The sequence below is a fragment of the Lichenostomus cassidix genome, chromosome 4, assembly GCF_008360975.1.
Source record: "Lichenostomus cassidix isolate B80296 chromosome 4, HeHo_3.0, whole genome shotgun sequence".
NCBI lineage: Eukaryota > Metazoa > Chordata > Aves > Passeriformes > Meliphagidae > Lichenostomus > Lichenostomus cassidix.
In genome coordinates this window covers 6888426-6904073 of record NC_139484.1, presented here as the reverse complement: position 1 = coordinate 6904073, position 15648 = coordinate 6888426, and positions in this window count along the sequence as shown.

The following is a 15648-nucleotide window of genomic DNA, read 5'->3' as shown; positions in this document are numbered from 1 at the left end:
TGGTTATGGAGTATTTCATCTGTGTGAGAGATGAATCTGCTGCTACCAGTGAAGGAGAAAAAATGTGCAAAAATTACAGTTGTGTTTTCGTGAGAGCTCTGAAGTTTGACAAGGCCAATACCTGGGTTGCAATCTTTTGGTTTCCAGTAGTTGCTGCATTTCTGCTGTATTTTCACTGCTGCTTGTTTGTTTCTTGATTGCTGAATGAGATCCTTATGTGCCTAAATTGTTTGATTACAATCAGGTGGGAGAATGCCTCCTTCAGCAACAGAGAGGAATGTAACTGATGAATTTTGGAGGCTCAGGACCTGCCCTGCAAGAGGTATAACACTACCCTTTCGTGAATGTTCCTATCCATTAAGTTTTCCCTTTTTTAATGCTGAAGGGGGAACTTAGTTGATATCACAGAGCCCTGTGTGGAGTTTCTAATGGTGTTTAGGTGCAGAGGATAGATTTACAAAAGATTTTATGTATTTCAGGTAAAGTTTCTGGGACAAATCGTGTTTAGTAAAATCTTTTGATGTGGTTGTGTGCATGTAAAAGCTGTTTTGTTCTAAGACTTGTCACATCACTTCAAGGATTCAACTCAGCTTGAGAATTTTTTTAGCATGCCACTGAGTGTTGGAAATACTCTAGGTGTATGTGCCTGTATTTTCTATGTATGGGCATGAGTAATTTTAACAATAGTGAATATTTTCAGATTATATGTTCCTTTTTTTTTTTTTTTTTTTGTCCAGCATAGCAATTGCTACTTGGTTGTGTCTGCTGACTTAATCTTATATGAATTAACTTAGGAAATGGGAAGCTTGCCTACTAACCAGATCCTTGCTTTGCAGTAATAACCACAGTCTGATGCTCATATTTTCTTTGCACTCTTTCAATTTAACTCTAGCTGTAAGTTCTTCCTTCTTCCTGAGAAGCAGAGAAGATGGAAATAACCCACCTTCATGAAGAACATCTCAGTGTGGTTAATATCTGAGGTAGAATGTTAGTTCAGAGCTTTTGTTTGCCTTTAGATTCCCTCTTTCATACTTCCAGTTTTATAGAGCTGTTCTCTCAAATTTGAGGATATTGGGCTTTTTCTGTTGCAGACTTTGGCATGTCAATGCACTCAGCCATCCAATTGCTTTGCTCTTTTTCAATTAGACAATACAGATTCCTTGCTATAAAGTGCCATCTGTTGAAAATTGTAAGTATTGTACGTTCAGTTGTTTGGCTTCTTTTCTGCCTTCAATCCATGTACAGTTTTCTGAAGAATGACATCAGTCTGAAATACTGAATAATCCAATAAAGGTTGATTAAAATACCATCTAGAAATGGACATCTCAGCTGCTTTGGAAATTCCAGTCAAAACCAGAACAGCATTTCACTGAACTTCTAGACTTCATTTTAAACATTTTGTCAAAAAAGTGTGTGCAGAGATTCAAAATGAATGTACTGCTTTTCTCACAAAGGTTGTTTTTGTATGAGAAATGATACTTTTTATGTAAAGGACAGTAATTAAAACTTGTTACTCATCTCATGTTTATTCCTACTTCAAACTGACTGCTTCAGATTTGACTTTGGGTGTAAATTGTCAACTTGGAGAGAAATAGATTACGTTTCCTAAATAAGTAATTTAAAGTAAAATCGTTGTTTTTGCAATACAAAATGCAATGCTAGGTGCTCCTGAAAATGGAAATTCTCACACAGACTTTATTCAAGGCCCATGCTACTCTGTGCTGCCATCAGTTGGTTCCCTTGTGTGTCTGTGAGCTTTAAGTGTCTGAACTGTGAGTACTGGAGGCCAGTTGTGTGCTGTCTTTCCTGAACTCTCTCATTTTTTTTGATGACAGGAGGAAAAACCAAACTCTGTTCTGTGTGGTAGTGATAGCATGTTTATTGTGAACTTAAACATGAGAACTGGAATTGTTCGTGGCTCAATCCTCCTTATAATGTCAATAAATCTTTTTAGAGTTGGTGTTTGAAAACAAACATTTGTACTCCCAAATACCTTGTTCTTTATGCTTCTTGCCACTAGGTGGAAGAAGAAGGTTGTCTAAACTATGCCTTGGTGCTGCCAGCCTAGTTATCCTTAACCAGATCCATTCTTTCTTGCTGTGTCCTTGATTTTAGAAAAAGGATATTTCAATCAAGCTGATAGTGGCTTATTTTCATTTAGTTGAGTCATCTTCATCATAAGAAACACTGTCGTGCTGTGTAGTTACAGTTCTAATGTTTGCTTTCCTGCAGGGCTATTTTCAAAAATAATTGAGACAAAATCAACAGATGATAAATTCCATGAGGTGTTAGTCAATCTGTAATATAAAAGACAGCTTTTTGATGTTCACATGATTATTTTCATTTTTTTTTTTTTGCAAATGTCTTGGATAGTCTCTTGCAAACTTTCCAAAAAGGCCATTTAGAATTCTGAAGGAATTAATTTTTTTAATACAGTCTGATTTGTAAGAGATGGTGCACCCCTTCAAGGGTGAGGCTTCAGAGGTTTGAAAAGTCTGCCGTGATGCTTAATGAAACAATGGGAAAACTGTGCCTCAGTGGGACAGAAAATTCTTTCTCCAGTGCAAAATTTCAAACCAATATTTTTCTTTAAAGAAAACTTGAATGGTAATGTGTGCTACTGGTAGAAGTGATTTTTATCTTCAATACAAAGCTGGAGCAATTGAAGCTGTCAGGTAACATCTAATATTTTGTGTAGTGATCCTGCACAGTGGGCTTTTTTTTAATGCAAAAGCTCTAACTGGAGTAAAATTTTGCTCATGTTTCTGTATTCTTTTAAATATATTATTCTGATATGCCAGGTCAGATATTAGAGCTAGAGAGCTCTGATTTCATGCAGAAATATATACATTTTGACTGCTCTGGCTTATATAGCTACTGTATTATCTGTTCTAGTTATTAGATACATGAGTCATTGAAAATTTGTACTGCCTAGCACCATGATGATAAGTTACTGCTGAATGTGATAAGTACTATGTTGCTGGCAGTTTCTTTTCACCAGGCTGAGCTGTTCTGTGCCTTTGGAAGGCACAGGACAGAATGTTTGTTGTGTTTTAAATTCTGACAGTGTAAAATTCTTTTCTAAACCTGAATGGCACACTGCATAGTTTGCTTCACGTAAAATTTAAAAGTGTCTTTCTTGCTACCAGAGCAATCTCTAAAGTAGAATTCATTGCATTTAATTTTGGTACTGGAATAATGCTACTGGAATTTGGTAGTTAACCTGCAGCTGTTTTGTTGGTGATTCCTTCCTTTTGCTTTTGGTGAGTGCTTTAGTTTGCTGCAGTGTCTCTGAGCAGCACTTCAGCCAAAAGTGCAGGGAGGTGCTTTAAGCCTGATTGTTTGCACAGGTTGTATAAACAACTGTGCACATGCTCTTACAAACAGCCTCAGTGAGACCAAAGCAACACTTACCATAAACTGTATTGCAGTCATGCCTTTTTCCATCTACTTGTCTCCCTGTTGAAATTAGCATTATCAGGAGAATTCACTTCTATCCAAGCTTAGCAATGCTTGTTTTCTTTATTCTGTTTTTAAACAAGTAAAAGCCTTGGCTGCAGGGGGTCTGTGGGAGAGTTCTCAGTGATGGATCAGGAGGCACTGCTTGTGTCTGCACTGTCTATGAACATACCAAAATATATTCTTGTTTCATTTTCAGAAATTATGCTGTAGACTGTCACGGTGTGCGTGTTATGTAGTGTATTTGCAAATACAAATGTATTTTTACACAGGATAGGCCAGAACTGACTACATAGTGTTAAAATAGTGCTGAAGTAAAATTAAGTTACCATGCCCTCACTGCTGTTTTAAAACCAGCCCAGCCAGACTAGTTCCGTGGCTTTCTTGGAATATGCAACAGATTCTTGTCAGGGGAGAAAAAAAAGAGTTTTCAGATCCTACATTTTTGAAATACAGAGGTTTCCTCTTTAGAGCACCTTTGTTGCCAATTTAATCTTGTCTTTCATTTCATGAGTTAGTTCTCTTGAACTCAGTCTCTGCAGGCAATGAAGTTTATATCTTGGTGCCCATAGTAACTGTCATAAAATTATTCATCTCAAATTCTAGGCAGTGTAATGGGTTCACTTCTTACTGCTGAGTTTGCTTCCTTCAGCAAATTAAACAGTTTAGAAACTGGTGCTTTCTCAGTGCTTTATAGCTTGTACAAGCCATGGCATTTATATTTAATTGTGTCTGGCACTTTAAATAATCGGTTCTTGTTTTAAAATTGCATATTGCTTTGCTAAATGTTAATAGGGTGTGCTGTAACCTCTTATGCCAAGTATCTGCTTTGAATCTTTTGAATTTCAGCAAAATATTTAGTGGTTTCAGAGGAAGGGTAGATGTAAGAAGACAAAACTGTGGTCTTGTACCTCCTTAAATTCTTCGGATTGCTAGAATGAAACCCTGAGACTGAATGAGAGGTCCATATTGTCAGGAGCCTTTTGTAATTTCTGTGACACAGCTTTTCAGAAACTTCAGAGGAGCTTTTTGCAGCTTAAGAGGTGGATTCTCTAAAGATTCTGCTGGGAGTGGGAATCCACCCCTACCAGTTAGAATTGCCAGAGTTTGACTTTTTCAGTGGGAAGTGTTCTTTTCTGCCTTGCAGTGACACGTTATGTGATGGGAAATGCCCTTTTATTGTGAGCACCTGCTGTTAAGGCTGGGGCTGTGCTCAGCTACCCTCAGAGCAGAGGAACGTGGGATTTCTCTTAACACTGTGTTGCCACTGTGTGTTTGAGAAGTTTCTTTGGACTCAGTGGGAGACTGGGAAAGGTATGTGGAAGAAAGATGAAGTGATGGGTTTAAAGTATATAAAATCAGATTAAAGAAATCCTCTCAGCATAAAACAATTGGAGTTTGGGAGTGTAATAAGATAAGCATATGCTCTTTCTTACACTTTTTTAGGCATCTACCTATATAAAAAGCTCACTGTGCTGGATGGATTGTTGGCCTAAAACACTGCAGCTATTCTTGTAGCTGGAAACCCAATGGAAGGAATTGTTTTGTAATTCCCTGCAGTGGTTTCACATTACTTACAAGTTACACTAGAACTGTGTGTTAATAGCTGGGGGCAAAGCAGAGCTCCTTGCCGTTGTTCTCAAAAATCTCTTGCTGAACAAAGGTAATGGGAAGTGGAAGAAGAAAGCTGCCCGAGTTCAGGAAATTCGGAAGCTCAGACTTTGCTGTTTTGAGCTAAGTGCAGAGCGTGAAATGAAGAGGGGATGGGAAATGGGAAATCTCCAGAAGTCTTGCTGGTAACAGATTCATTCTCTTCATGCCCTCTATAATGTGAAGTAAGAGTACAGCATAAATCATAGAATTGTTAAGCCTCAGATTGAGTCCAGCTATAAAGCTAACACTACCATGTTCACCACTTAGACCATATCCTCAAGTGCCATGTTCACACATTTTTTTAACACTTATGTGGATAATGGTGATTTCACCACTTTCCTGGATAGCCTTTTTCAGTTTCTTGAGCTGGGCACACAGTTCTGGTTCCTGTCTTATCACCCTTTCAGTGAAGTTCACATGATGTGTGTCCTTCAATGGAGTGTAGGATCATATAAATAATATCATATAAACTAAATATAAAATGTATAAGGCTGCAGAGTACTTGGTCCCTTCTGAACTCTTGAGTAGTTGGTGCAACAATGCCTTTCTATCCTTCTTTATATTCTAGGATGGATCCCTTCAATCACCTCTACAGGCTCTTTTGTTCTGAAGACAATAGGTAAAGTGCTACCAGCCTGTGTATCACAAATCACTGTTCAAACTAGTGTCAGTTGTGTTTCCTTTCGTTGTTAAACAGATCTGACTGTCTTATTTGTATTTTTAAATTGTTGATATAAACTGTGTACAGAGCAAAAGAGTTAAATCTTCCTTTAAGGTATCGCCCGTCAAGCTCTGTCAGATTATTGTAGTAATATGGTTGAGTAGAAAGTGGAGATTATATTTTATCTGCTCAGCTACTATTGATGTGGTGGCCATTAGTGAAGTCTTTGGCATGAAAGATGCTTTTGGAGGTTAAGTGCAGGATGCTGCCTAAAAGGAAACATCTTTATCCTACCAGTGTTTTTGGCTTGATACGCCTTTTTGAGCTCACAGAGGAATTTTTTGAGTCACAAAGTGAGTGATTGTAGACCAGGAGAATTCTTTTATATACTGGAGTTTCCTTCAGACATCAGTCCATTTCTACCTGCTGCATCTCTGAAGTGTCAAGACTTACTGAGATTTAATATTGATGGATTGGAAAAGAATGTCTGAGCTAATGAGAAGTGGATTTTTTTTTTCTTTGTATTTTTGCACCTGCTTAGTTATAATAGAGGAGTAAATAGACTGTTTTCCGTATCAGTTAGCCGGTGTATTTGATGCTTGTGTGAGGCCCTCCAGATTAATTAGCAGGTTTAGTAAATGATACAGGAAAGACTAATCACATTCTGCATGTGTTAGCTTCAGAGTGCCAAGTCTTTATTTTCATCCTCCTGAGTCTACAATGCCTGAAGTGCTTAAAATCCTGATGGCATTGCTTATGTGTAATTTATCTGTTAGAATGAGGACTATTGCGCAGATTCTGTCACAAGCACTGACTGACTGTTTGTGTCCACTGTGATGCAATATGCTGAGCTAATAACCTCTTCGGTTATTAACACCTTCTCCCTCTGATTCTTAGATGTATTCTGAAAGTCCTCTATTGTTTTCAATGTCTGTTTTTTTTTTTTTCTGATGAAATCTATTTTTTCCTGATTAGCAAGGCTTCAAAAACCTCCTTAGAGAAGAATTTTGTCCAGAGATCTGCACAGCTTCTCTCCTTTCTCGCTGTAGCTTGTCTATCAACATTTACACCTCAAAATACTGGTTTAGCCAATACAACCCTTAAAAATTACATTTTAGTCAGAATTCTCTGCTCCACATAAACTTAATGAAACATCTGTGGTTTTTTTTTTTTCCTCCACTCATGGAAAGATCATTTAATTAAAAATTGATAGTGCTAATTGACAAATGAGATGATTCCTTTAAACTATTAAATATACTGCTATTAAAATCAGTCATTTATAAGTACAAGTTAATGGCTAGTTTATTAGGACTACTAATTGCCTAGTCTTTCAGCAGGTGTAATGAATCTAATTATGGTCATGAGGACTGGATTGTTTAAAATAAATTGTAGCTATTACACAAGATGAGTTTTTGGTTTTCAGTAGGCCACACAGTGGGAGACACTTTAGTGAACCAGTAGAAAATAGGGAATGTTTTTCCATTGCCTCTTTGAAGATTAAGGTTTGAAAGTTGAAGTGTTAAACTGCCTCTGTCTTCTGACTTAGCTGTGATGTTCCCACAGCCATATCAAGAGTAGAATTAATTGTGGATGATTGTGTGTCTTTTCAGCATCTAATTAGAACATCCTAATTAAAAGCTGTTTTGTGAAGCCTAGTTTCCATTGGATTTGTGTCCCATGTTCCCTGAGCCCTTCTACTGCATTAGAAGTCACTGAAGCATCTTAGGTCTTTTTAGAAGAGTTTGTGATTGCTGTCAGACTGATTTTGCTGAGTACTCAATGCCAGCTTTTCGCAAATGGAGACAACAGGAGTATGTTCAGTATATTTAAAAAAAAAGATTAATTTTCTTTGCTTGCATGCATATTTGCACCTTACAGTAGGCTCTCTGTGCTTGCATTTGACATCTTGGCAGGTTTCTTGTAGCAGAAGATAGTCTGAAGCTTTTCACATTTGCTTAAGCTCCATTAGCATTGGTATTGGAGGATATTTTCATATCTTGTGGTCAAAGGTTGGCAGAGTCTCAAGTGATGTGTGGATCTGAAAGGTGGGGTGTTAAAGGACATTGCCCACTGGAAGTGCTGTAATTTTGAGAAAACAAATGATGCTCCCTGTTACCCAATACTATTGTGCAGTAGTTAATACTTGTGATTAGCTGTGTGAGGCCCTAAGTTGCAGCGAGCAGCTCTGTGCAGCACAGCCCTTTGGAATCCAGCACTCTTGAGTGCAAGGGAATTTGAAAACTGAAACCAGAAAAGTCACACCAAATTTTGTGTGGGGCGTGGGAGGGAATCTGTGGTAGATGATGAGATTTGTAATTTCAAATGTCTGTTTCAGCTTTGTTAAATCAGCTCTGTTCCCAGGAGACACTGTTAGACCTTGCTATAATGATTTGCCTATTGATTTGAAGTCTGCAAGCATCTGTAGTCTAAATCAAATTTGGGCCAAATTCTGAGATTTGCTGGGCATCACCTGCAAGCTTGCTGTTTGTAAGAAGTCCAGTCTCGTATTCTAGTAATTGTGGACTTTTTAATCATGTAAAAATAGGTGAGAACCATAATGGTAAAATCAATTTCTCTAATAGCTCTTCTTTTAATGTTTTCCCCAGTTTTTCATTAACAGAGAGGTTTTCCAATTGGCAATTACTCTTTTTACCATCTTCTCCTCTGTGATCTTTATTTCTATCTGGTTCCTAAAACCTGTAAATTTCATTTAATTTGTTTTACTGTGCTAAAATAAAGCACTGAAATAATGCCGTTCAGGTGACAACAGGATACCTCTGTATCCCTTGTAAATTGGCTTAGGTTATCCAGTAAATCACAAAACTGTTCTGTGAGTCTTTCTTTATATTCAAGTTTACACTTAAGCTCTATGAAATATAAAGCTGATTTTTCCCTATTCTCTGGAATTCCAACCTCACTGTACCATAGAACACAAACATGTTTTTTTCACTAGCTCAGACTTTGTTAACTGCACACTTAATGTTTTCAGAGTAGTAGAATGTCTGTAATGTGTGAAACCTTTGGCAGGCAGCTTTCTGTGCCTTAGTGAAGAGTGTAACTTTAGACAAGTTGCCGGGATGGTTAGTGTGCCATCAAGAGTGCAGAAACTTTAGTTGATCAGAGTCTTTTGTTATACTTTCAAGAGTGTAATCTGGGTCCTGTTGAATTAAATAGCAAAACTCAGAGTATTTCAACCTGTGTGATCAAAATGCTTCTTTTACCTAAGCAGCAATGGGTCCATGCCTAGGTTTGGTTGTTTGCTTCTGTTGAGGTAAGGACTTGGCATGGTAGTTACCCCAAGATGAGTTACTAACTTCATGGTTTCTTTTGTAATTTAACAAAATTTCTTATCTTCATTTGGGCAGGTGAGTTAGTTACACTTTTGTCATCTGCTCATCATCTGAGGCTTTCTTAGCTATTCCTCTCTGATTTGGAACATAAGGGGAGAGAGGCAAATACTACTCCTCAATTTCTGCTTGTGGCCTTTGCCTTTTCCAGCAAAGTGCTTGAGCTCATCTGAAGGGGTTTTTGTATCCTTCAGCCCGAGATTTATGTGGAGGCACTTCTATGCATGTATGCAGCATCTTTGTGCAAGCACATAAAGTGAATAAAAGTGAGGCCCATTGCTCTTAGAAGCACATAAATATTCTTTGTCATCCACCACTTTCTGTCCTAATGGGTAGCACTTATGTTGCTGCAGGTATTGTAACACCTAATCATGCAGTAACCAAGGCTAAAGAAGAGAGCAATTTTCCTGATTTATCTTAATGTTTTATATTTGTCTGTGGTTAGACAACATGCTTGGACAACTTAATGATTGTCCTTTATTTTTAATGAGTCTTTGAGAGAGCTGTAGAGGAAAAAGGTATTACCTTTATCAGCACTGTCCACAGGAAGAGTGAATTAAACACTTAAAAGCAGTTATCCTTCAGGGTGGTAGTGGTTTAGACATGGCTGTCTTTACCCACAATGTCCACACACGCTGTTTTGTAAGATTAATACCTAGAAACTAATTTATACTCTTGCATCAGTGTTTGATTGAAAAATCGGTGGTTTTCAATTTGAAAAGTTCAAAGGGAAATTAAAAAAATGGAAAAAACTGATGGTACCACTTAGTGGTTTAATTGAAGGCCTGCGCTATTCTGTGTGTGTATAGACAGGGCAGATTTAGATTAGATGGAAGGAAGGAATTGTTCATTTGGAGGTGGTGAAGCACTGACACAGCTTGCCCAGAGAAGTTCTGGAGGCCCCAGCCCTGGAAGTGTTTAAGGCCACATGGAACTGGGCTTTGAACTACCTGGTCTAGTGGAAGGTGGTTCTGTCTGTGACAGAGGTGTTGGAATGAGGTGGTCTTTAAGATCCCTCCCAGCCAAAACCATTCTGTGATTTTATTTGCATGTGTTCATTGAAAGCATTTGCCACCTAAGAAGAATGATTTCTACATCATTTGAGTGGAAGAATATATCATCATTATATCCAATACTTTAAGAAGGCGTTGAACTGAGTCAGGGGCATGATTTGTGAGTAGGAACAGTTTCTTTTTGTCAATAAAGCAAGATTGGGCTTTAAGGCCAACATAAGGTTTTTTTTTCTTTGGACTTGAAGATATTTTGGATTAAATTCATAATGGAATGTCATCTGCAATAGGACCTTTCATCTAATGAGAACACAGAGCATCCTTTGTAAGTTGATTATTTGCATACAATTACAAGGAATGAATGTTTTACAGGAAGCACAACAGTTTTATATGAACAATTGGCAGAGAATGTATATTTAGTTGTATTCCTTCCATGTGGGAACACGTTGACTTCCAAGGGGGCTGACTTATAGTGCCCAGTGGCCCTGGTTTCAGAACTTGAGCAGAATGTTTTTGGAAAAAAAACTACTGTAGCAGCTTCTCCCTCATTTCAGGCTTGGTGGTTCTGTAGTACCTTGGAATTTTCTGGCTGCCTGAAGGGCCCTAGGTGGTCTCTGGTTAACTCTATTGGAACACCATTTCCTACTCATTCCCAGTCAAAAAAACGTATTTATGCTGCTTAAAAAAATTAGTATTTTGATGTGTAGCTACCTGATTGGTGGGACTATAATAGCATTCACCTTCTTAATGTTATACAATTGTTACTTCACAATACTGGTTTGGTTAATGCCAAATGATAATTACTTGCTTAACTAACTCAAAATCTCATTGCATTTGAAGCAAAATTGAATTTTGCCAGCCTGAAATGTGTGTCCAATACACAGCGGTATCTGAGAAAATACATGAGGCCTAGAGTTAGAGCATGTTAAACTTCCAAGTGGCTTCTTCATATGAAAGCCAGAGACTATGAATCCTGGTTTCATCACATCCAAGAGAATTTAATTTTTAACTGTAAATCGTTAGTGAGACTCATAGCATTTACTTGCACACTGTTTTCCTGTTCTTTAGTTTCACCACTGGTTACCATTTGGTGTATTTCAAAACATTAAGTCAAAAATGTAATGTGGGAGAGATCTGGGAACCAACTGCCTTACTATTGTAGGTATGGAGAAGTCAGTTCCTACTGTCAAGTAATGACTAAAACTACTTGAACAGCTTGTTAAATTGTGTTGTCTTATGTTGAAAATCACAGGCAAATGTACAAGTTCTGTCATCTAAGGGAGTACACTTCAGTACTTTTGTTTTGCATTGATTGTTATAAATTCTGACTGCAGAGGGATTACAGGGGCTTTAAACTTCTCTTCCTGGGCACAAAGAACCTTCCTGAAACATCCCCTTAATGGAAAATGTTAGAAATTGTTTTTTCCCGATCTTCTAAGTAGTGATGGTATTAGTATTAAAAAATCTATAGCCTAATCTCTCAAATTCAGAGACTTGGTTGTTCGTGTTCTGTTACTACCATCTCTAAAACCATGGCTTTTCTGTCTATTTGGAAGATTTCTTTATATATAAAATAACTGCTACCAGCTTACCTTTTCTTCAGCTCCAGAGTAAAATAATTTTCCAGAACATCAAAACATTTTGCCAAATGTGAATTTGGTTTTTTCACTAGTCAAAAAAGCTGCTACAACTTATCCTCTTGTAGTAAAGGACTCAGACCTTTATAACAGCTACAGTTTAATTATAGCCATGGTGTATCTGTTCCTTTTTGATACAGATTTTGACTGTACAGATTTTCATGCAGTGTATTTCAGAGTGACTCTTGGGAATGATCTTGTGAAGCTGCTAAAATTGGATTATTTCCAGTGGCCGAAGTGGAATTCTCTCTAATGAGATTTTCAGAATCATGGAGAGACTGCAGAGGTTCTTCACTGTTTGTAATACGCAGGTAGGAATATAATGGAAAATAGAGCAACAATGTTTATGAACTGTTAATTCTGGACAGTCCATACTTTGATGGTCCATACAGTCCATCAAAGAAAAGTTAGCTTTTCTTTGATCCATATGGATTTTACAGGATTTTTGTATTCTGGAGTGTTTCAACTTCTTTGCACTAAATAGAACCTTTAAGATGAAAATCAGTAAAGAGTATACTGATTCATAAACCATAAACTATTACCCCCTGTCGTGGTCTAGGAGTAGTACTCTCCAATTAAGTGCTCCCACTGAGACTCTCCAGGCCTCAAGCCACTCATTTTATTAACATAGTGTTAGGGAGTGATTTTTGTAGGTGGCTGAAAAGAGTGGTTAACAGTCGCGCTTCTTTAAAAGCCATTAAAACCAAAAATACCTGTTTAATATGAGGCTTAATCTTGCTGGATGTTACTTTATCAAAAAATCAGACATTGGTATCATTACAAGTCGTGAACCAGCTGATGGTCATCTGTTTTGCTGTAGTTTAGTGGCACCTTTTCACTGTGTCTCTTGATCTTTACCCTGTCCTGGTAGTGGAGTTCCTGCAATGCATAGGTCACTTCCAAGAAAACCCAAGAATTGTAATATATTTAGACATTACTGCATTATCTTGTGCACTGTGGTTTGGGCCAGACCTTGTTGTGGGTTCAGCACACCTGTTTTCAAGTCAGACGTGTGATTGAGTGTATCCTGAGGTCTTTAAAAACATGCTGTGAAATTCTGTATAGTGCCACTTTAAATGTAAGTTTAGGAACTTTAAATGAAAGCGTGTTAAGTTTTCTTTGCAGAGTGTTAAACTAAAGGGATTCTGGATTAATTTAGCAGCCAGGTCTGTTCTTTCAGCCATAAGCCATGCTGTCAGGGAAACTTAATTACACTTTAAGTGGGATGCAAATGAGTTGTGACACTACATCATTTCACATGAAAGGTTCATTACTTACATTAACTGCACAATACTTTCTCCTAAGCATAGGGCTCATTGCAATTTCTCTATTTTTTAACGTGGTTACATCTGACTATGGCTTTTACTTTTAATATGTCTTTTCCCACTACGTGTCCTTACTTTAATCGTTTAAGCTTTAAGCTGTTGAATTTATTAAATGACTTGAACCTGAGCAGCATAGAGGATACTAAAATAAAGTCTTTAAAGTCTTCCAAAACTCTCACTTTGAAATTGTATTCTACTTAGTTTTCATGTGTGGCATATACTTTGATACGACGCATGTCCTTTAGTAGGAATGTACATTTCTTGCTTCTTTCCCAGAAAAACTGGAATAAAATTTATGTCATTATTCTTAGCAGTTTACCACATTTGTCAAGTCACGGTAAAGAATGATGATGGAACGAAATGTCTTTAGGATGTCTCAAAATGCTGGAATTTCAATTCATAGTTGGTCATTCTCAAGTGAGAAAATAAGATGTAGTGGTATGTCTTTAACTGCTAGCTCCATAGTTCCTTGGTAGGTTTCTGCCATCTCCCAGTTGTTCCTATACTGGTGAAACAGGTCAAAGGGACAGCAGGTGGATGGAAACTTGAGTGGTCTTGGGGCTTATTCTGTTATCAGTAAACTTACTTTGTTTGCAAGTTCACACTAAACTAGGTTCTAGTTAAACCCTTTGTTGCTGCTTAGGGTCTTGAAGGCAGGACTCTCAACACTTGGCTGCTAATTTAAAAATTGCCAACTATTTTAGTAAACCCCATTCCATTTCACTGAATTCAGTGCTTGTGAAAAATATTAATGTAATACCCTCGGAAATATCTGGCAAGTGTGTTTATTGCCAGTTCCTGTGGCTCCTGAGGAGCACACTGTAACCCTGGCTGCAGAGGGTAAACCAGTGATTCTCTGTCAGTGCTTAAACAGGCTGTTGTCAAAAGCAGAGCTTCAGCTAATCCTCTGGTAGCATATCTAAAGCAGTAGGGTCACGATGGAATGGAGTGGGACTATTCCTTGGAATCAGTGGGCCTTCCCTCGGTCTTAGTTTCATTATGACTTTGGGAAAAGTGATACCTGAGCAAGTCCTAATGAAAGATTGATTAGGTCTGCAGTCTACCTCAGTCCTAATTTTATGCACTTCTGAAGTATGGCTCATTAAGTGCACTGCTGCAATTTTAAGAAGGGTATCCAAGTTCACAAATGCTGTTTGGCATGCTGCTATGGCCCTAGCAACAAAATAACTTGCTTTTCCTTAGGGAGACTTTGGGTATCCTCATGCAGTTTCTCAATTTCATCTCATTCCCGTCTGTTAAATTAGAACAGAAGGGAGATCTTATTACCTTCCCACTAAGTTTGAAACAATGTGGTTTTGTGAAACGTGTGAGAATGATTTCCCAAAATTAATGTGCTGCATTGTTTCAAATGTAAATGTACCTATAACTAATTCCCGGGCTGAAAACTGGCTCATGTCTAAGTACTGTACTGTCACCAAACGTTGATCTTGCTGCTTCTTTGAAAATTTGTCATTCTGTGAATACACCTTTAGTTTTAAAAGGTAGAACACATTAAAAAGTGAAAACTTTTCTGAGTTACTTAGTCTCTCTGATTAGGTTATATGTTTGTGGATGTGCATACTCCCACACCCAGCAAGAGGACAGACTTAGCAGTCTTAAGTGAAGCTGAGTGAGTGGAGAATACGATGTTAGGAACTTCACAGTTGTAACTTAGTCTTCAAAGAAGTCACACGTGATGCAGTCATGTGAATTATCCAGGCTAAGGCAAGAGCTGGTTCAGAAGCTGTGTTGAAATGTTCCACAGGTTTTATTTGGATTTTACGAGGAAAATAGAGACCTGCAGCCACAGTCAGCTAAGGCTCAGGATTTGTGACACTAACTCCTTCCTGCAGTGCAGTAAAACAGAGTTCACGTGGAATCACTGAACAAAACAAAACAAGGAATAGGATTTTTAGGTCGTGGAGAACTTGTTTCACACAATTGTACAATGTTTTGGTACTTGTGGTGAACTGGAGTTTTGAAAGCTTTCCTTTTTTTTTACAGGTTGATGCATTTTTCAGAAATTTTTGAAAGCTTGCTGAAATAAAATGAAATTTCAGTTTCCTTTAATAACATCCCTTAAGAGCTGAAATATTCTGAAATACCAAAATTTGCATTTAGAAGCTTTCCAGACATTGCCTAGGTTTTTTTTTTTTTGTTGGTTTTTTTTTGCAGTGAAAAGGGAATCGGGCTTGATGGTTATTTTAATTTTTGGTGTTATCTAGCATCTTCTTAACTTTAAATAATCAACAAGTTTGACTCTGAAACCAGAATGCTGTTTACGGTGCATTCCCATTTCTGGGAGCAACCTGGCTTCAATGGCTGATACATAGCAGGCTGGACTGAAAATGGGATAGTCCAAAGTCCATTATTTTCCCCTGAAGTAAGAAGGAAAAGAACAGAAAAGACTTAGAAGGCAGAGGCTTAAGGAGTGAATATGATACATGGGAGTTTTGGGGAACATCCTCTCCCTTCCCATTAAAGAAGTTCAGTTCTTGAATTCTATTTTGTGGTAAATTGAGATTTTTTTGTTCATTACACATCAGGTTATTTTTA